The following is a 22,222-nucleotide window of genomic DNA, read 5'->3' as shown; positions in this document are numbered from 1 at the left end:
TTGTGAATCTATTTCTTGGTGCCGCTTCGCAGGATTTTCTTGATTTCCTTGCGTTGGGGGGACGAAGCAGCAGGTGGGGCCGAGGACAGCCGCGAGCCACCAGGTCGGTGCACGGGGAGGGGAGAGCGAGTGTTGTCCACACCACCCCACGCCCCAGCCGCCTCGACACGGACGACACCACCATCACCATCAGCATCACCAGCACCATCAGGAGCGCCAGCAGCACCAACAGCACCAGCAGCAGCGTCAGCACCATCAGCAGCATCACCAGCACCAGCAACGGCAGTCACTGGCACCTGGCCGCCACGCAAGCCCCAGCCTCCAGCTTCAGCCGCGCGCCCGGCCCGCACGTCCAGTCCAGTAGCACTTCCAAACGTCTTGTCCCGAATGATCAGTTTGGTGTGTCGGAAGAAAGCTACTTTTCCTTCAGCCCTTGCCTGCTTGAGCAAGGGCATCTGAGCATTCTTGATTGCTAGAGAAGCTGCAGACAAATCTTCATTCAGGTATATGTTAGTACCCTTCAGGTGTCTTCCTCGTCTGATTGCTGCGTCTCGATCCCCATAACGAGCGAAGCGCGCCACAACGGGGCGGGGCCTGGCATCTCGGCGTTGACCAACCCTGTGCGCGCGCTCCAATATAATTCCTGGTATCTGCAGTTTTGATTCCAGGAGAGATGTCACAGCCGCTGCAGTTTGCTCCCAGGTTTCATCTCCTCTCTCCTCCAGTCCACTTATTCTCAAGTTCTTCCTGCGGCTGTAGTCTTCTTGATAAGTGACTTTTTCTTCTAGTTCTTTAATTTTAAGATGAGATGATTGAAGTTGCTGGTTAAGTGTGTCTATTTTGCTTCTGTCTTCCTTTTTCTCCTTTTCGTGTTCTTTGGCATTAGATTTAAGGTCGTCGACTTCCATCTGATTAAATTACATGCTAGTTGTTAGTAATGACACTTTCTTATCAAACTTGGTATCTTGGTCGTTTAGCTTCCTGAAGACCACATCTAGTGCAGACTTTTACGCTCGCTGCTGGGCCCAACAGCAGCTTGAAGGTCGACGAGTCCATGTTTGAGCAAACTAGCCGCTGTGACGTTGTGCTGACGCTGGTAGTGACGTCACACTAGCTCCATTGCGCATGCGCAATGGCGGGAATCCCGGCCAGGAGGGGGCCTTGGACTCAGTAGCTTGATTTTGCATAGCAAAAAACGACAGAGTCCAAAAGCACTGTGCTACCAAGTAGCCCTAGCTAGTAAACGGCAACCTTAGGCAACTTGCAGTGCTAGTCCTGGTGCGGTAGAAGCCCTGAGTCTCTGGAAGTCTTGCAAAATACGAGGAGCTCCAACTAAGTGTCTGTGTAAACAATGGCGCCGTGTGTGTGTGTGTGTGTGTGTGTGTGTGTGTGTGTGTGTGTGTGTGTGTGTGTGTGTGTGTGTGTGTGTGTGTGTGTGTGTGTGTGTGTGTGTGTGTGTGTGTGTGTGTGTGTGTGTGTGTGTGTGTGTGTGTGTGTGTGTGAGAGAGATCGTTGTGTATTCCCTGTCACAACTCTTGCAATTTATCGTAACGGGTGCGATAAATATATTCTTGTCGTATGTCTTTTTTATAGTAGGATTTTTCATTTTTGTTTAGGTGGCAGGGCAAGGCAGAGAAAACAAAGATATATTAACAGCAGAGGCAGCAAGCAACTCAAGGACAAAACATAAAGAATTAAAAATAGCCAGCTTTACCCTGCTCCTGTAAAAAAAATAGAATGAGAGAATAGAAAAAGAGAGTCAGTTTCGGATTGATAAAATAATAAGAATGTGTATGAATGACTATGAAAAAAAAACCTTCGACGCGCTGCTTCACTCAAGAGAATAAAGAAGAATACGCAAAAAGAAGTTATCACCTTTTTTTTAGAGAACTATCTTGATATTTCCCTCCTGATAATTAAAAGAAGGAGGACATCAAGACTAACTAAAAGATGTTTCAGAGTATTCTAGCAAAAGGGATGAAAGAATTAATTATAATGTTAATTCTTGCATCAGAAAGTTGGACAACATACGAGACTGAGCTTGGGAAAAAAATATTGTGTTTCTTTGAGTCGTGTGAGAAGGGGAGACGCGTGCTTTTAGTAAGTTAAAAGGAACAGTTAGCAACAAAAAGGTAGTACTATTTAAATGATGGATTACATACAGTTGATTATGCAATATGTCTGTCTGTGATGATGCAAAATGCCCTTCTCTTCGGGTCTCAACAATGCTGTATTTAAAAACAAACGGTAATCCAAATGCCAGTAACATGCTTCATCCTTCCGACAGAGACTTACACATTTAAGGGTGAAGGAGACAGACCATTAAACCAAAATATATAAAGTTGAAACTAAATTGTTGTGCCTATTCAAATTAATTCCTGACAGCCAATATCCTTGAGGCACAGACGGCAGACGGACCAATCAAACCATATCCTTCCTCATCTCCTTCTCTTCCTCCTCCTCCTCCTCCTCCTCCTCCTCCTCTTCCTATTCCTCATCATTGCCATCGTCCTTGTCCTTTTGTTCCTCCTCCTCGCCTCCTCCAATTCTCTCACTCCTGCTTCTTCTTCCTATTCCTCCTCTTCGTTCTTCTTTTCTTCCTCTTCCTCGCCTCCATCTCATCTCCCATTGCTCGTCCTCTTTCCTTTCCTCTCCCTCCTCTTCCTGATTCCACTCCTCCTCCTCTTTACCCTGTTCCTCTTTCTCTTCCTCGCTCTTCTCATTCTCCTCCTCCGCCTCTCATGCCCTTTCATCTATCTCCTCCATCTCCTCCTCCTCTTTCATCACCTCCCACGCTTCTTTCTCCTCCTCCTTTATCTCTTCCATTTTGTCCATCACCTCCCACGCCTCCTTCGTCTTCTCCTCCTCCTGCTCCTCCTCCTCCTTGTCACTGCCAGCCAACCGTCCCATCGCGTAGGAGGGTTCAAAGAAGAGTCCAATCATCATGTCCTTGTGCCTCTACGTCCTTCTAACGCCCCTATCCTTGCCCCCCCCCCTCACCCCTCTTCCTGCCCGCCCCCCTCGCCCCCTTGTCTGATCACCTGCTGCCACTGGGTGATAATAAGCGGGGCAAACAGCGGGGGCGGGGTTCCAACCAATCACCTCGTCAGTACTCCAGTTGATGGTTTTAATCTCGGGCAAAAATTGGTTCCTTATTGAAAGAAGACTCGTGTGTGTGTGTGTGTGTGTGTGTGTGTGTGTGTGTGTGTGTGTGTGTGTGTGGGTGTGGGTGTTTTGAAGAAGTGAAGAGGAGGGAAGAAATTGTTCGTGGGTTGGTCAGACATTCAAGCAATTACAAGGATACATGTGGAGAAGATAGGAGGGTTTGAGGAGAGAAAAGAGAAGGGAAAAGAGAAGAGAATTGAGAAAAGAGAATGCAAGTGGGGTAGGGACAGGAGACGAGAGGAGAGAAGAGAAAAACAACACAGCGGCAACAACAACGATAACAACAACAACAAAAATATGTAGAGCCACAAAAAAAAAAAAAAAAACGACACTTCTACCTCTTAAAAACAACTCTTAAATCAAAGTAATTTAAACAAAAAAAAAGAAAAAAAATAAATCACTCACTCATTCCCGGCTAGGTAAACACACACACACACACACACACACACACACACACACACACACACACACACACACACACACACACACACACACAGTCTTGCTCGAGCACCCCCATCGACCAGTCAGTCAGTCAGACAGTCAGTCAGTCCTTGGTGCCAGGCTAATCGTCTCATCAATTCCATCCAACCGGTTACTCAGCTAAATCATGCCGTGTTTACAAGCAATGGAGGTGGAGGAGGAGGAGGAGGAGAAGGAGGAGGAGGAGGAGAGATACAAGCAGGGGGCGGATTCTGAAACGAAGTTACGGCGTCGTATCTGCTAAAGGCGCCGCAAGTCCCGCCGTAGCGTTTCCGCTGGTATACTCAAAACACCGTCGCGGCCATTTTGAGGAGAGTTACGGCGCCGCAGGTTAAGGCGGGTGTGGGCCGCCCTAAGTGAGTTACGGCCTCCTCTCCCTGCACGCCTTCGCTGCTACAAGTGGAACATACAGCCTTCATACAGGTATGAAATGCATATAAACGATGTTTACGTAGTTATACTACTTATACAACTGTAAGAAGTGAATGACCTACCAGTAAGATGTTTAGTAATACAGTAACTAGGAAGTTTGGTGAAAACTTGTGAGAGGGCTTCCCACTGCCTCTTGCAATGATACATTTTTATTATGCGGAGTTGCAAAGAACTAGTAAGTAGATAGGTATGTTGCCATGTTCCTATGCACTCATACTTTATGGACAGCATCACAATTGAAGACGGAGTAAATATATATGCATGCAGTATACGCGCACGACACCATTTTCCTCATATTTGCCTTCCTAAATCCTACAGACTTGGGGATGCACCCCCCATCCTTCACAACGTAGTATCTTGCACGCGTGGGTGAGCAGGGACATCACTGTGTTGCAAGTGTTGTATATATACCATAGTGCTGATAAATGTTAAAGGTAACTTTTCACAAAAATGGTGTTATAGCTTGCATATAGAATACAGCATAGTCTGAATGTCTGAGGTTATGAACAAAGGTAGGTTAGGTTTGTGTCAGTGCTATTAGCATTAGTAGCTCCTCTTCCGAAAAGTTCGGCCTCCTTTTCTTCGTAGGGGGCAAGGTAGGGGGTGAGGAGAGAGGCTCCATTGTCGTGAGAGGGTGGGCACCGCGGGAACGCCCGCACTACAGCTAATTTGTGTTTACATCCCGCGATTGGTCGACGCTTCCTATTTGCTGACTAGAACTTGCCCCTGATTGGCCACTGAGACGCGGCCGCCTTGCAGCGGCGCGCGCCCTAAGGTCCCCTTACGGCGGCCTTAAAAAGTTTTGAGTATGGGAAAGGAATGCAGAGATACGGCGCCGTAGCGCGGCCGTAGCCAACGGCGCCTTGGTGAAGTTAGGGCAGCGCACGGGCCTTAACTTACGGCCCTTCTCAGAATCCGTCCCCAGTTATCCTCCCTATTTAACCCATTTCCTCTCTCTCTCTCTCTCTCTCTCTCTCTCTCTCTCTCTCTCTCTCTCTCTCTCTCTCTCTCTCTCTCTCTCTCTCTCTCTCTCTCTCTCTCTCTCTCTCTCTCTCTCTCTCCGCTCCGTTCACTTAAAACAAATAAAAGTCCTGGACCTGACAAAGTATATCCAACTCTGCTGAAAGAAACAAAGAGCGAAATACTCTCCTCCCTCACAACCGTATTCAATATGTCCTTGCGACAAGGCATCGTCCCTTCAGATTGGAAAAAGGCTAACGTGACACCGATTTTCAAGAAAGGAGACAAAAAAGTACCAGGTAATTACAGGCCCATTAGTCTAACTTCGGTTGTAGGTAAGCTACTTGAGGGCATAATTAGAGACAAAATTGAGAATTACCTTGAAAGCCACTCATTGATTGGGGACTCACAACATGGCTTCCGAAACAAAAGATCCTGCCTATCAAACCTATTAACCTTTTATAACGACCTCTTCACTGTTTATGACGTAACCAAATCACTGGACGTAGTCTATCTTGATTTCCAGAAAGCGTTTGATAAAGTCCCGCATCATAAATTACTTTACAAATTAAAGCAAATAGGTATTGACGGTCAAGTAAACCAATGGATCGCGAATTGGTTGAGCAACAGACAACAAAGAGTAGTGATCGACGGATTTAACTCAGAGTGGGCGCCTGTCACTAGTGGCGTCCTCAGGGCTCGGTCCTGGCCCAGTGCTCTTCATTATTTACATCAACGACGTGGATGTTGGACTCAATAACCGCATTAGTAAATTTGCAGACGACACAAAGATTGGCAACTCGGTTCTCACTGACGAAGACAGGCAAAGCCTCCAAGAGGATTTGCACAAAATTTCAGCTTGGTCGGATAGATGGGAGATGCCCTTTAACGTAGACAAGTGCCAGGTCCTTCAAGTTGGAACGAGGAATAAGAAGTTCGAATACGAAATGCGCGGCGTTAAACTCAAAAGCGTTCAATGCGTCACAGACTTGGGGTCAAAATCGCGTCAAACCTCAAATTCTCACAGCAATGCATCGATGCAGCAAATAAAGCGAACAGAATGTTGGGCTTCATTAAAAGAAACTTTGTATTCAAGAATAAAGATGTAATACTCCCTGCTCTACAACAGTTTAGTCAGACCCCACTTGGAATATGCGGTACAGTTTTGGTCTCCCCACCATGCAAAGGATATTGCTAAATTAGAAGGTGTTCAGCGTCGGGCAACGAAAATGATCCCTTCCTTGCGCAACAAATCCTACGAAGAAAGGCTTTCTACCCTTAACATGTTCTCTCTTGAGAAACGTCGCCTGAGGAAAACTGATCGAATGTTTTAAAATACTTAATGGTTTCACGAATGTAGACAGATCAACATTGTTTATGATCGATGACACTTTGCGCACGAGGAACAATGGCGTAAAACTCAGATGTAGACAAGTAAATTCAGACTGCACCAAATTTTTCTTCACCAACGTTGTAGTGCGAGAATGGAATAAGCTTCCACCGTCAGTGGTCCAGTGTAACACGATTGACTCCTTCAAAAATAAGCTCGACCGTCACTTCCTTCAACTTAATATCAACTAGAGTAGAAATGCAACGTTTTGGAGTCTTCTGATTAATGTAAAATCACTTAGGTTTAAGGACAGACCACCAAGTCTGGACCATGGGGTCTGTGTGGTCTGATTTTCTATGTAAATCTATGTAAATCTCTCTTTCTCTCTCTTCACCCGTTTCCACCACCATTTCTTTCCCGCGCCTCTCTCTCTTTCCCTTCCTCTCCATCGATGCATTCCGATATACACACGTTTATATTTTCGGTGTCTCCTGCCCTGCCGAGGGAGGCCGGGATTAGCGCCTCCACGCGTGCGGGATTCGGCCCAAAATAATGTGAATTGGGTAATGTTTGTGCGCTCACCGTGGCCCAATTTTTCTTTTTTTCTGCGTTCGTCCTCTGATGGAGATTGGATTGAAGTGGGTTGCTTTTATTCCCCCCATTGAATCAGGAAAACTACGCGTGTACCGGTGTGGAAACTACCTGTCTGTCTGTTTGTATGTATGTGTGTGTGTGTCCTACCTGTCTGCCTGCGCTTACTCAGGTCTCATTAAACAGCTTCACAGGTAAGGCTCGTGTACAGCATCCCAACAGCCACCACCAATATGATCTAGCCTTCCCCAGCATCATTCTATACTGCATGAGATGAAAAAAAGGTGGATGTGACTTTCCTGTTTGTTGATTTTTCCTTGTATAATTATTTGTATTTATATTTTCCTTGTATATTTGTTGTCGTAACCAGTCTGCAGTTATTAGTATTGACATTGTAGCAAGTATGAAGTTAAGGTATTTCAGCTTCGGTCTTTAATGACGTACCTGTGTTCTAAGTCTCGTACGGTGATTAGTGAGCCCTCAGGTGTGTTTATTTGTAGCTATGTGAGATGTCCATTATCATCTTTGCTTATTTCTACCTGTTTTCCGCGGTTTTCCTCTCTTGTATATTTGCGTGTCTCTCTGAATGATATTTGTTTGATTATGTGCCTATGCTAAACACTTAGGTCGTATTATAAACATTTCGTTGCCCAAGAACACGTTTTTGACAAGGCTTTCGTAGGAGTTGGGGCATTTCTAGTAGTAGTTTTATGACCTGGTGATAGTTTGACCCTTCTTCCGTACCATGACCCTGAAGAAACACTCATAAGAACCTGACTGACCCCTTCTTTGACTTTTAGAAATAGCTGATGTGAGGATCGAAATTGAATACCGATCTTAATGCCTTTTATCAACACACTCATATATCATCCTTCCCACCTTCCTTCCTCCCCTCTTTCCCCTCTCCTCTCATCACACAGAAAACATAACCTCACTCACAACCCTTCTCTTGTCACCTCCCTTATCTCCGCACCCTCCCTTCCTTCCTCCCCTCTCTCCTCCCTCCTCTCATCACACAGAATAACATAACCTCACTTGCAACCCTTCCCCTCCCCTTGTCACCTCCCTTATCTCCGCACCCTCTCTTCCTTCCTCCCCTCTCTCCTCCCTCCTCTCATCACACAGAATAACGTAACCTCACTTGCAACCCTACCCCTCCCCTTGTCACCTCCCTTATCTCCGCACCCTTCCTTCCTTCCTCCCCTCTTTCCTCCTTCTCCTCTCACCACACATAATAACATAACCTCACTCACAACTCTTCCCCTCTCCTTCTCACCTCACTCATCTTTGCACCCTCCACTTCCTCTCTCCTTTTCCCCCCAGTCCCCCCACCACATACGATAACCTCACTTGTAACTATCCTTCTTCCCTTCTCACCTCCCTCCTCTCCTTCCCTTTCTTTTCCTGTCCCCTCTCCACGTAGGATAACCTCGCTCGTAACATAACCATTCCCTCTCCTTTTCTCACCTCCCTCATCTCCGCACCCTCCCTTTCCTCCTCTCGTTTTCCTCAATCCCCTCTCCACGAAGGATAACCTCGCTCGTATCGTAACCATTCCCTCTCCCTTTCTCACCCCACTCACGACTTATCTTCCTTTCACTCCCATATCCCTTACTGCTCGCGCACCCTCTAATCATCAACATCCCCTTTCACACTCCCTTCACCACACATCTTCCCATAATCCCACTATCACCTCTTCCTCATTTCCTTCATATTCTGACATTTTCCACTTAACCTTTCTATCTCCCCCGTCTTCTTCCCTCACATACTCCCCACCACAGTTTCTACTCGCCTCTCTCACCATCTCATACATCCCTTCCATGCTCTCCTCCTCCTCCTCCTCTTCCTCTTGTTCTACCTATATGTCTCGTTGCAACTACGGTATCTAACTCCTCCCCCATTTTTGGTCTTATTAGATTGTGACAAAGGCGTGAGTCATCCATATATATTACCAGTGAGTTTTGGTTTAAATCTATCTGTTTTTTGCTTATGTGATTGTGGGGTTGGTTATGGATCTTACGTTATCAATTAAAGTGACTGATCTGATAGAAAGAAAGAAGTATTTGTTTGTTAGAAGGTTAAATGTCGAGAGAGAGAGAGAGAGAGAGAGAGAGAGAGAGAGAGAGAGAGAGAGAGAGAGAGAGAGAGAGAGAGAGAGAGAGAGAGAGAGAGAGAGAGAGAGAGAGAGAGACAGAGAGAGAGAGAGAGAGAGAGAGAGAGAGAGAGAGAGAGAGAGAGAGAGAGAGAGAGAGAGAGAGAGAGAGAGAGAGAGAGAGAGAGAGAGAGAGAGAGAGAGAGAGAGAGAGAGAGAGAGAGAGAGAGAGAGAGAGAGAGAGAGAGAGAGAGAGAGAGAGAGAGAGAGAGAGAGAGAGAGAGAGAGAGAGAGAGAGAGAGAGAGAGAGAGAGAGAGAGAGAGAGAGAGAGAGAGAGAGAGAGAGAGAGAGAGAGAGAGAGAGAGAGAGAGAGAGAGAGAGAGAGAGAGAGAGAGAGAGAGAGAGACCTTCCCCCCAGAGTAATTAGTGAGGAATATTATCACAAATTCGTCAAAATATTATGCGAGGATTCAGGACCAAAGTTAGTTTATAAAGAATCGTAAGCCGTTTCAGTGTGTGTGTGTGTGTGTGTGTGTGTGTGTGTGTGTGTGTGTGTGTGTGATATCATTCATAAGCCGCTTCTCGAACATATAAATAAAATACGAGAGAATAAATGTAGGTTGATTTTTTTGTAATCTTGTTATAGTCCCGCTTTTTTAATACTATCCGTTAAAACACACGGCTTTAGGAACGGTGAAAGGGGAAAAAGTAAGTAAAATGAAAAGGCTGAGAAATTAATCCAGTTTTGTTTCTCTTCACACTGACCACCTCATCAACGTTAAAAGCGGAAGAATATAAGGAAAAAAAAAGACAGACTGATGAGTCCAACTCCTTATACTTCACCTCTTGCACCCTATATTTATAAGGTTTGTGTACTGTTAAGAGTAATTGAAAAATGATGTGCAAAGGCAATAGATTTATAGAGGGAAGAATAACTAGTGGATAAAAATAATATAAAGGAAGTGAACAGTAGATGCAAAATAAATAAGCAGATGAATATAGAGTGATCGTAAAAAGTGGATAGAAAATATTGTTGATTAAAGTATTATTATGAGAGAATATTTTAATTAACGATTAGAAAAGAAATTATATATATAGCGCAATACAGTTGACAGAATGACGAGATAAAAGATAAATTAATTCGTAAAGATAAATTAATTCGTAAAGAAACGGTTTGAATTTTAATGAAGGAGGAGGAAAAAATAAGGTTGATTAATCAGAGAAAAGGAAGCATATGAATAAAAGAATAGAGAATCGTAAAGAGAAAAAGGAAATTAGGTCAATAAAATATGCAAGTTGAAGGAAATGGATAAGGAAACAGAAACAAGAGAATAAAGATAGAAATGAAGAAGGGGTAGAGAAATAAGTTTAGCTGCGGTTAAGAAAAAAAATGGAAAAAGGTGAAATTAGATAAGAGAAGAGAAGGAGGAAGACAAGGAGGAATGGAGGACGAAGAAGAGGTGGAGGAGGAGGAGGAGGAGGAGGAGGAGGGGAAATGCGTGTGTTGTGTAGTAGAAGGATAAAAAAAACTTTGCTGAAGGGTCTTGGATGACGTCAACCAACCCCTCCCTCACCTCCCCTTTCTCTCTCCCCCTCCTCCCCACTCGTCCCTCCCCTCTCTCTCTCTCCCCCTTTGTCTCCGTTCTCCCCCCTTCCCCTACTCCGTCGACCCCTAACCCGTCTCAACCCTGCCTAATCCATCCCAACTCTTTCCTAATCCCTTCCCCTGCACCCCTTCCCCATCCGTCCCCTCTCTGTCCTCCCTCCACCCCAAGGCTTCTCCCTGACCCATATTGTCTCTACTCAAACTCTCCCAATCTCCTTCTCTCCTTCGTCCTGAGTCCTTCCTCCTCCTTCCGTCCTCCTTCCCCCTGCTCCCTATATCATCGTCCTCCTTTCTTCCTCCTCCAGTCCTCTCAAGGTGATCTGCGGTAATATATTTTTACTCTAGTATTGCCTGTTTTAAATGCGTTGAATGTGTGTTAATTTTTTCATAACCAGTTTTTCTCTTCTGCGTCCCAGTGAATGTTTTTTTTGCTACGGTAATGGAAGAAAGAAAAGAAATACCGTCAATATCCTGAACTTGCAGAGAAAATATGAGCTGCATAAAAGAAATTCGACTTCATGTTTATATTTGGCTTGGCACTTGTTAATAAAATGCCAAATAACAGTGCTGAGATTAAATTACACGATCGAATGTAAATTAATACACTAAATTAGGTGACTTGGACTACGTTTCCCATCCTTCATTAGCAGGCTTGGATGGCAGGCCTTTCTAACACCAGCAGCAACGACGGGTAACTTGTCTCTCCATACTATTTTTGTTTATTGTTTATGGTTGATCAGGTTAATTATAAGGTGCGTTACTCTGGTAATTGTTAATATATAGGTTAATTAGATGACCCACACCTCTGATAATATAAGTAATGGCGGGTAACTTCTCTCCATTGTTGTTGTTTTTTCCTTTAGTAGTTATGGTTCAACAAGTGCACCAGAAAGCTATTTACTCACCCTAAAAGGAGCAGCAAATAGATAAATGAGTATAGTAATTTCGTCACTCTTGTCAGTATAGAAAGACCAGTTAATGACCTAGTATACTCTTTAATGCGTCCTTGTTTGAATTATCTTGCGTCGTCTTTGTCTGTGTTTAATTATTGCTTTCCTGCTTTCGTATTGTTGTTCTCTTTTGGGCAGGATTCGCTTCTTGTGTTTCGTTATGTGCTATTTTGCTTTTCTTCCTTTCTCCCGTCTCGCTGGCTTTGTATCATCAGGCGGGGTTTTGCTATTCCCTCAAGGTTTATACTCAGCAGGAGCGTCTGTCTGTATGTCTGTCTGTCTGTAAAGGAGGCAGCTCAAGGGCAAAAATAAATAAAGCAGAAAAGCCCACTAACCACAGCTCCTAGAAAAAAAAAATTGAATGTCTGTCTGTCTGTCTATCCGTCTGTTTGTCTGTTGTTTCCTTCTTGCATCATCTGAAAGATATATTATGTGTGTGTCTGCGTCTGAGAAAGGGCAAAGTAAGGCTCAGTAAGGCTCAGTAAGACCAAACAAATGAATCGGCTTTGTGTTTACGAAAGGCATTTGTTATTTTATTTCTATTTTAGGCCAAATTAGTGTGAGTGGAAGGAAGATCTTCTTACCTCCGGGGCATTTGTCGGCAGCATTCACGTAATACACCCTTTTTTAGACGAGGGAGAAGAGAGATTGAGGAGAACGGAGAGAAGAAATAGAGAAAGACGAGAGAGTAGAGAAGAAAGGTGGGCGGGAAGAGATGGATGAGAGAGGAGTGAAGAGAAATGGATGAGAAAGGAAAGCTGAGAGATGGAGATAAAGGAGAAAAAAGAGAGAAGAGAAGAGAGACCGATGTGAGATGAAAGAAGAGATATAGAAAAGAGAGGAGAGGAGAGAGATGAAGGTGAGGCGACACAGCCCCCCCCCCCCCCCAAGAACCAGGTACACGTCATATCTCTCTTTTTATCTATTTTTTCCTGTGAGCAAATATGAAGAGAAGATATATAAACATTTTTCCAACTGGCCGTGCTGATTCATTACCCGGGAATTATTTGCAACGGCGAAAATATATGCGGCGCCATGAAAGTTAATATTATTATTATTATTATTATTAGCAAACGTATTATCCTGGAAAACGAAAACAAAGCAAATGCGACGATTGAGCGTGTGTAAATTTTGGGGGATATTTTTTTAATTTTTCTATTAATATAACAGATGGAGGTGGACATTCATATGCTTTGGATGAATGTTCCTTTTCTTCATAATTTTCTTTTCTCCTGTGCTTTCTCATGGTGATAAAAAAAAAAACTCGGTAATATGAGACAGGCAAAAATACGGCAATAAAAAATAAATGAAAAAGTCCCGCCAATATCCTGTGCGTGCAAAGAAAATGGGAGTTGTCTTACATATAAATGCCAACCGTAGGGCGAAGTAGGTCTCGGTGCTCCCTTATGGAAAGTTTAATAGTTACATTGAGAGAGACGCTAGAGTAGAGAAGAAAGGTGGATGAGAAGAGATGGATGAGAGACGATCGAAGAGAAATGGATGAGAGAGGAGAGAAGAGATGGATGAGAGAGAAGAGAAGAGATGGATGAGAGAGAAGAGAAGAGATGGATGAGGGAGAAGGGAAGAGAAATGGATGAGCGAGGAGAAAAGAGAAATGGATGAGGAAGGAAATAGCAGAGATGGGAAGAAAGTACACGATCAAAGATAAAATAAATTCACTAAACAAACTTCCTTCTACTAAAGACTTCCTTGCCACGTCTTTCTTCATTCACAAACAGGGTCATTAATAACCAAAGAAACAATCAAAGACATATTTTTCTGCTCCATTTGATAATAAAGAGCAATTATTTTAAGTGACGCATCTTCACCTAAGTAATTAATCACTTTCGCATTTACCTGACAAGACCACTCAATTAATAACGAGAGAAATTACTAAGGGCGTTCCAGCTAGTAAGTTTTCTTTGTCATTCTGCTTATTGATGAGGACGTGGCTGAGTGGTTAGCGTGCCGTCGCCAAGACTAGGCAGACACACACACACACACACACACACGCACACAAGACCCCACCCCACCCAATCCTATGCCTACCTCAAAGAACCCCCCATCCACCACCACCACGCCCCCCATCCCTCCCCCCATCACCACCACCCTCACACAAAAGAAGAAGAATGAGGTAAAGAACAACAGCAGTAACAAAAAGCAAGGACACGCTCATCAAAAGAGCCTCGAAAAAAAATCACACAGAATAATACTCTGAATGAAATCCTGTATAACCAATGGCAAGTAATTAAAGGGAGGCCGCCCTGGCATCTCTCTCTCTCTCTCTCTCTCTCCTCTCTCTCTCTCTCTCTCTCTCTCTCTCTCTCTCTCTCTCTCTCTCTCTCTCTCTCTCTCTCTCTCTCTCTCTCTCTCTCTCTCTCTCTCTCTCTCTCTCTCTCTCTCTCTCTCTCTCTCTCTCTCTCTCTCTCTCTCTCTCTCTCTCTCTCTCTCTCTCTCTCTCTCCAATCAGGGACGGCAAATCAATAGGAGGCAAATAACAAAAGATTACTTGATTAGCGGACCGATGCAGGGGGAACAGAGGAAGGGAGAGGAGCAGGCAGGCAGGGAGGCAGGCAGAGAGAGAGACAGGTAGATAGGAAGGCAGGTAGATGGGTAGATATATTGGTAGGTAGGTGAGGTGATTGTGGTGGTACTAGTGGTGGTGGTGGTAGTGGTGGTGATGTTAGTGATGGTGATATGGTAAAAATATATTGAGAGAGAGAGAGAGAGAGAGAGAGAGAGAGAGAGAGAGAGAGAGAGAGAGAGAGAGAGAGAGAGAGAGAGAGAGAGAGAGAGAGAGAGAGAGAGAGAGAGAGAGAGAGAGAGAGAGAGAGAGAGAGAGAGAGAGAGAGAGAGAGAGAGAGAGAGTGAGAGAGAGAAAGAGAGAGAGAGAGAGAGAGAGAGAGAGAGAGAGAGAGAGAGAGAGAGAGAGAGAGAGAGAGAGAGAGAGAGAGAGAGAGAGAGAGAGAGAGAGAGAGAGAGAGAGAGAGAGAGAGAGAGAGAGAGAGAGAGAGAGAGAGAGAGAGAGAGAGAGAGAGAGAGAGAGAGAGAGAGAGAGAGAGAGAGAGATGTATGGGTATTCTATGAGTGACAAATTTATTACGCACTCACAGGCAAACACAGGCGCAGTTGAAACAGATTGCCAAGCGGAAAAAAAACATATAACATTCGTGTGTATAGAAATAGAATAAAAAAAAGCAACTGATTGATCTGTATGTTTAAGTTCCGAGTATTAATGACTTTTTACAAATAGCTACCGTGCCCGTTATATAGATCCATGCGTACATACATACATACATACATACATACATACATACATACACACAATACGACCAATCGGAAACAAACAAAAATACAAAGAAAAATATTGCGAGGAAACGTCCGCTGCGTGTGTTTGTGTTTTTTTTTTTTTGTGTGTGTGTGTGTCCTTGACTCTTGCAATTAGCTTAACGTAATAAAACTCATAAACTTTGCTAAACTTGGCCGACTTTTTAGCCTTGAAGTTAGTAATGACGGCGGTAGTGTTTGCTGGGATCACGTCAGCGAGTATTATAAGATATTTGGTGATTCTCATAATTATGCATTCTCGTTTATTTTCAAGATTTTTTGCTTCTTATCATTAATATTACCTTTTTGATACTTTCTACTACTATTACAATTACTACTACTTCTTTTGTTATGACTCTTTTCACACTAGTTCATATAGGGTCAGTGTTTGGGGTCGTGGGTTAGTGTTGAAGATTGGATCCCCTTTCCCGGCGTTAAGCGGAGACACTGGGGCTCGAACCTCCTTTCCTGATATTTTCTACTACTATTGCAATTACGTATTCTTCTTTTGTTACGACTCTTTTCACTCTAGTTCATATAGGGTCAGTGTTTGGGGTCGTGGGTTAGTTCGGTATTCTTAGACTCCTCCACCTCCCACATCAACTATTTCCAGAGGCAGAAAAGGAGATCAATCAGGTTCTCATGGGTGTTGTTTCCCGTTCATGGTAGAGAAGAAGCGTCAAACCGGTCAGACTACCACCAGGGTCATTAAACTACCCAATTGAAATGCCCCAAAATGCCTAAGAAAGCCTTGTTAACCCAGTGACTCCGGATTTCCTACAAGAAGACCTCACCAAGCTACAGGAATGGAGTAAAAAGTGGCTGCTATAATTCAATGAAGAAAAATGTAAAGGCATGCATCTTGGGAGGGGAAATTCAGCATACCAATACCACATGGAAAACACTCCACTATCTACCACAGACCCAGAGAAAGGCCTGGGACTGAATTTTACCAGGCTACCAGTGAAGGGGAAATACGTGACAATCGCAGCGGACGGGTTAAGAATACGACCCTTAGTGTTGAAGATCGGATCCCCTTCGTGGCGTTACGCGGAGAATCTGGGGCTCGAACCTCCTCCTGGCTCTTAACACCTTAATCGACTAGTCCACAGCCCTCCCCATTCTTCAACCACTACTACAACTAAAAATAAAAATAATTAACTGTATTAACTTTACAATAAGAGGATTTAAGCTCAGTAACAGGAAGATAGTGTAAGTATCGCTCACCTATCCTCAGTAATTGGAAATGTTGGCGAATAAAAGTGATAGATGTAGCCTTGATTTGTGGCAGGAACGGAATAAAAGCAATCATGGTCTTCTCTGCGGGCACCAGCAAAGAGAAATGTCCGGATGCAGGCTTTATTTTTTTTTACAGCGAAGGAGACAGCACAAGGGCACAGAAAAAGGAAACAACAGTAAAAAAAAGCCCGCTACTCGCTCGTTGGCACTTAAATATAAAGTAAGGCACCCTTCCCCACCCTGCTACACACGCATAACTTCATTTTTTAACATAATTCAATAATTGTTTTGGCTATATATATATGTTATCACCAATCTTTTATCTTTCCACTCCTCTACTCACCCGTTATCACTTCGTATTTTTTCCACAATTTCTATTAGTTCATATTTCTTTTACAGTCTATATTTGCTATTCGTTTAAGCTATCTTCATTCTCATCCTTCTTGCCCCTTTTTGTAATTCATCTTTTTATATTCACCCAAATATTGCTTCTTTTTTTAAGCTATTTTTCATTCTCAACCTGTCTTTCTCTACCTCTTTTATTCTCATCCTTCTTGCCCCTTTTTGTAATTCATCTTTGACTCACCCTAATTTTGCTTCTTTTTTTAAGCTTTTGTTCACTCTCCACCTATCTTTCTCCACCTCTTTTTTTAATATATTTCATCTTTCTCATATACCCTGCGTGCGTTCCTTTTTCAGCTTTCAACTCTTCATTTTTCCCTTTCCGCCTTTTTATACTTCATTCTTTTCCCATCCGCTTTTATTCTGCTCCTTTTTTTTAAACTTCATTCCATTCGTCACATCCTCTCGGGCTTTTTCTTGTAGTTCATCCTTTTTTTTTCTTTTCTTCCTTAACAGTGCATCCTTTTTTTTTCAGCCATCAAGAACTCTCCTTTTACATTTTTTACCATTTTTGGAACTTAATCTTTCTCATCCAACCTAATTTTAATCTTTCTCATCCAACCTAATTTTAGTCTTTCTCATCTAACCTAATTTTAATCTTTCTCATCCAACCTAAATTTGTTTCTTCTCTCAGCTATCAAATATTCTTCACCTGTCTTTCTCTGCCTATTTTTGTTGCTAATATTTTCTCCTCCACTCTTACCTGTGTTTTCTTCCCTTTTCACCACTCATCAATTCTCCACTTATCTTTTCTGCCTCCTTTTCCTAACTGTATACACAAAGTCCGACACATATTGGTCCGGAACGCGCTAACTCGCTCACCTCACATTGCCTACGATCATGCAATTGACTTACATAGTGAACATTAATCTACGTATGCGGAAACATGCGATCTCATAACGTTTCAATTGGCATCACTTACACGCTTTCCCGTATCCGTTCATCGGCCTTTCTTTTTCCACATGTAGCAGCGAATGACTATCGATGTATTTTTTGTGTGAAGCCCAAAAACATGCATAATAAACAAATACCATTAACCGTGAATTAAATGAATGGAGAATAATGCGTAGGATGAATTGTCGAAATAAATGGATGACAATTTGTGGTGATTAATATTTTTTTGTGTGTGGTGGTGGGCAACAAAAGAGTGTTTTAGGCAATTACAATTAGTGGCATATTTTTAGCGCCGAGTGTCGAAATGCAGCGCGAATGTGGGAGGCGGTAATGAATATATATAAAGGTTGATGGGTTGATGAATACGTGCATGCGACCCTGAAAGTAAAATGTAAAGTGTAAAAATGTCACGAAAATTAATTAACAGCTGGATTTTTTTTTTACAACAATGTAGTGATGTGATTGGAAGCGGCGATGGGTAAATAAATGGGTTGATGAGTAAATGAATGCATGGAAACGAAACTGAATGATGGGAAAATGTCAAGAAAAGGGAGATAATAAGAAGATAGATTTTTTTACAGCAATGCAACGGTAATGTGTGAAGCGTTGATGAGTAAATAAATAGGTTGATGGATTGATGAATTCGTGCATGCGACCTTGAAAGTAAAATGTAAAGTGTGAAAATGTCAAGAAAAGAAATTAACAGCTAGATTTGTTTTTACAGCAATGTGGTGATGTGATTGGAAGCGGCGATGGGTAAATAAATAGGTTGATGAGTAGATGAATGCATGGAAACGAAACTGAATGATGGGAAAGTGTCAAGAAAAGAGAGATAATAGGTAAATAGATAGCACGCAGAATCTGGGGCTCGAACCTCCTCTCCTTGGCTCTTAACACCTTAATCGACTAGTCCACAGCCCTCCCCACTCTTCAACCACTACTACAACTAAAAATAAAAATAATTGACTGTATTAACTTTACAATAAGAGGATTTAAGCTCAGTAACAGGAAGATAGTGTAAGTATCGCTCACCTATCCTCAGTAATTGGAAATGTTGGCGAATAAAAGTGATAGATGTAGCCTTGATTTGTGGCAGGAACGGAATAGAAGCAATCATGGTCTTCTCTGCGGGCACCAGCAAAGAGAAATGCCCGGATGCAGGCTTTATTTTTTTTTACAGCGAAGGAGACAGCACAAGGGCACAGAAAAAGGAAACAACAGTAAAAAAAGCCCGCTACTCGCTCGTTGGCATTTAAATATAAAGTAAGGCACCCTTCCCCACCCTTCTACACACGCATAACTTCATTTTTTAACAGATTTCAATAATTGTTTTGGCTATATATATATATTTTATCACCAATCTATTTATCTTTCCACTCCTCTACTCACCCGTTATCACTTCGTATTTTTTCCACAATTTCTATTAGTTCATATTTCTTTTACAGTCTATATTTGCTGTTCGTTTAAGCTATCTTCATTCTCATCCTTCTTGCCCCTTTTTGTAATTCATCTTTTTATATTCACCCAAATATTGCTTCTTTTTTTAAGCTATTTTTCACTCTCAACCTGTCTTTCTCTACCTCTTTTATTCTCATCCTTCTTGCCCCTTTTTGTAATTCATCTTTGACTCACCCTAATTTTGCTTCTTTTTTAAGCTTTTGTTCACTCTCCACCTATCTTTCTCCACCTCTTTTTTTTATCTATTTCATCTTTCTCATATACCCTGCGTGCGTTCCTTTTTCAGCTTTCAACTCTTCATTTTTCCCTTTCCGCCTTTTTATATTTCATCCTTATCCCATCCGCTTTTATCCTGCTCCTTTTTTTTAAACTTCATTCCATTCGTCACATCCTCTCGGACTTTTTTCTTGTAGTTCATCCTTTTTTTTTCTTTTCTTCCTTAACAGTGCATCCTTTTTTTTTCAGCCATCAAGAACTCTCCTTTTACATTTTTTACCATTTTTGGAACTAAATTTTTCTCATCCAACCTAATTTTAATCTTTCTCATCCAACCTAATTTTAGTCTTTCTCATCTAACCTAATTTTAATCTTTCTCATCCAACATAAATTTGCTTCTTCTCTCAGCTATCATATATTCTTCACCTGTCTTTCTCTGCCTATTTTTGTTGCTAATATTTTCTCCTCCACTCTAACCTGTGTTTTCTTCCCTTTTCACCACTCATCAATTCTCCACTTATCTTTTCTGCCTCCTTTTCCTAACTGTATACACAAAGTCCGACACATATTGGTCCGGAACGCGCTAACTCGCTCACCTCACATTGCCTACGATCATGCAATTGACTTACATAGTGAACATTAATCTATGCGGAAACATGCGATCTCATAACGTTTCAATTGGCATCACTTGCACGCTTTCCCATATCCGTTCATCGGCCTTTCTTTTTCCACATGTAGCAGCGAATGACTATCGATGTATTTTTTGTGTGAAGACCAAAAACATGCATAATAAACAAATACCATTAACCGTGAATTAAATGAATGGAGAATAATGCGTGGGATGAATTGTCGAAATAAATGGATGACAATTTGTGGTGATTAATATTTTTTTGTGTGTGGTGGTGGGCAACAAAAGAGTGTTTTAGGCAATTACAATTAGTGGCATATTTTTAGCGCCGAGTGTCGAAATGCAGCGCGAATGTGGGAGGCGGTAACGAGTAAATATAAAGGTTGATGGGTTGATGAATACGTGCATGCGACCCTGAAAGTAAAATGTAAAGTGTAAAAATGTCACGAAAATGAATTAACAGCTGGATTTTTTTTTTACAACAATGTAGTGATGTGATTGGAAGCGGCGATGGGTAAATAAATGGGTTGATGAGTAAATGAATGCATGGAAACGAAACTGAATGATGGGAAAATGTCAAGAAAAGGGAGATAATAGGAAGATAGATTTTTTTACAGCAATGCAACGGTAATGTGTGAAGCGTTGATGAGTAAATAAATAGGTTGATGGATTGATGAATTCGTGTATGCGACCTTGAAAGTAAAATGTAAAGTGTGAAAATGTCAAGAAAAGAAATTAACAGCTGGATTTGTTTTTACAGCAATGTGGTGATGTGATTGGAAGCGGCGATGGGTAAATAAATAGGTTGATGAGTAGATGAATGCATGGAAACGAAGCTGAATGATGGGAAAGTGTCAAGAAAAGAGAGATAATAGGTAAATAGATAGATATTTTTTACAGCAATGCAACGAAAATGTGGGAAGCAGCGATAAGTAAATAAATTGATTGACGGGTAGATGATTGCGTAGAAACTGACCACGAAAGTAAAAAGTAAATTGTAAAAGTGTAACGAAGAAAAGACAATAGGTTAATAGATTTTTTTTACAGCAATGGAACGGGGCTGAGGGAAGCAGCGAAATGTGGGTATATTGGTTGACGGTTGGATTAATGCATGGATACGTGGATGATTGATTGTTTAAGTGTCACGGAGAGAAGATAACAAATAGATAGACTAATTTACAGCAATGGAAGCAGTTCAAGGGCAACAAAAAAAAAACAGGAAACAAAAAAAAAGATACCGTTAAGCACTGTTCCAGCCAATAGATGAATAGATAGATAGATAGATAAACAAGGATAGACAGACACAAACAGAGAGAGAAACACAAACACACACAAAAAAGGAAGGGATTCACAATTTACCTATATGGTTTAAAGGGTAGGATATATATTATTTGAAGATGATATTAATTGCGAAGATATTATGGGTACGAAGCTTGATCTATTGGGACGAAACAATCCCCTTCAGACAGCAACCCCCGTCCTCCACTCCCAGTCTCATAATCAAAACAACTCTGCCAAAGACAACCTTCCTTCCTTCCTCCCCCAAAAAAAAAAAAATCAAACATTCACACAGAAACACTCATCAAAAGTGCTTAATTGGATGTAAAGTTTGTCCGAAAAGAATTGCGCTGCAGCATCCAATTCTTAAGTTATAATGGTTTGTGTGTGTGAGTGTGTGTGTGTGTGTGTGTGTGTGTGTGTGTGTGTGCAGGTCTGTAAGGTTTAGAGGGCGTGAGGATGAGAGGAAGAGAGTAAGAGAAAGGCCTAACATAGATTAAAGGGGAAGGAAGGAGGGAAAGAGAAGGTAAATGGAATGGAAGGAAGGGAAGAGAAATGGAAGGAAGGGAAGGTGAGGGAAAGAGAAGGTAAATGGAAAGGAAGGGAAGGGAAGAGGAGGGAAGGGAAGGGAAGAGAAGGGAATGGAAGGAAGGAGGGAAAGAGAAGGTAAATGGAAAAGGAAGGGAAGGAAGAGAAATGGAAGGAAGGGAAGGAAAGGAAGGTGAGGGAAAGAGAAGGAAATGGAAAGGAAAGGGAAGAGAAATGGAAGGGAAGGGAAAGGAAGGGAAGGGGAGGGAAAGAGAGGATACATGGAAAGGAAGGGAAGAGAAGAGAAATGGAAGTGAAGGGAATGGAAAGGAATGGGAGGAAGGGAAGGGGAGGGAAAGAGAAGGGCAATGTAAAGGAAGCGAAGGGAAGATAAATGAATGAGAAGGGAAAGGAAAGGAAGGGAAGGGGAGGGAAGGGAAGGGAAGGAAAGGGAAGGGAAGGGACTGGAAGGAGAGGGAAATGGAAGGGAAAGGAAAGGGAGGGGAGGAGAGGGGAGGGGAGGGGAAGGGAAGGGAAAATGCTTGGTGATCAGAATGAACGATTGGCTGATGTATGTACTGCCATCTTTTGTGAGAGAGGAGAGTGATAATGATATGCAACTTTGTCTGAGGGGGCGATGTGAGT

The sequence above is a fragment of the Eriocheir sinensis genome, unplaced genomic scaffold (assembly GCF_024679095.1).
Source record: "Eriocheir sinensis breed Jianghai 21 unplaced genomic scaffold, ASM2467909v1 Scaffold558, whole genome shotgun sequence".
NCBI classification, from domain to species: domain Eukaryota; kingdom Metazoa; phylum Arthropoda; class Malacostraca; order Decapoda; family Varunidae; genus Eriocheir; species Eriocheir sinensis.
This window is presented reverse-complemented; position numbering follows the sequence as displayed.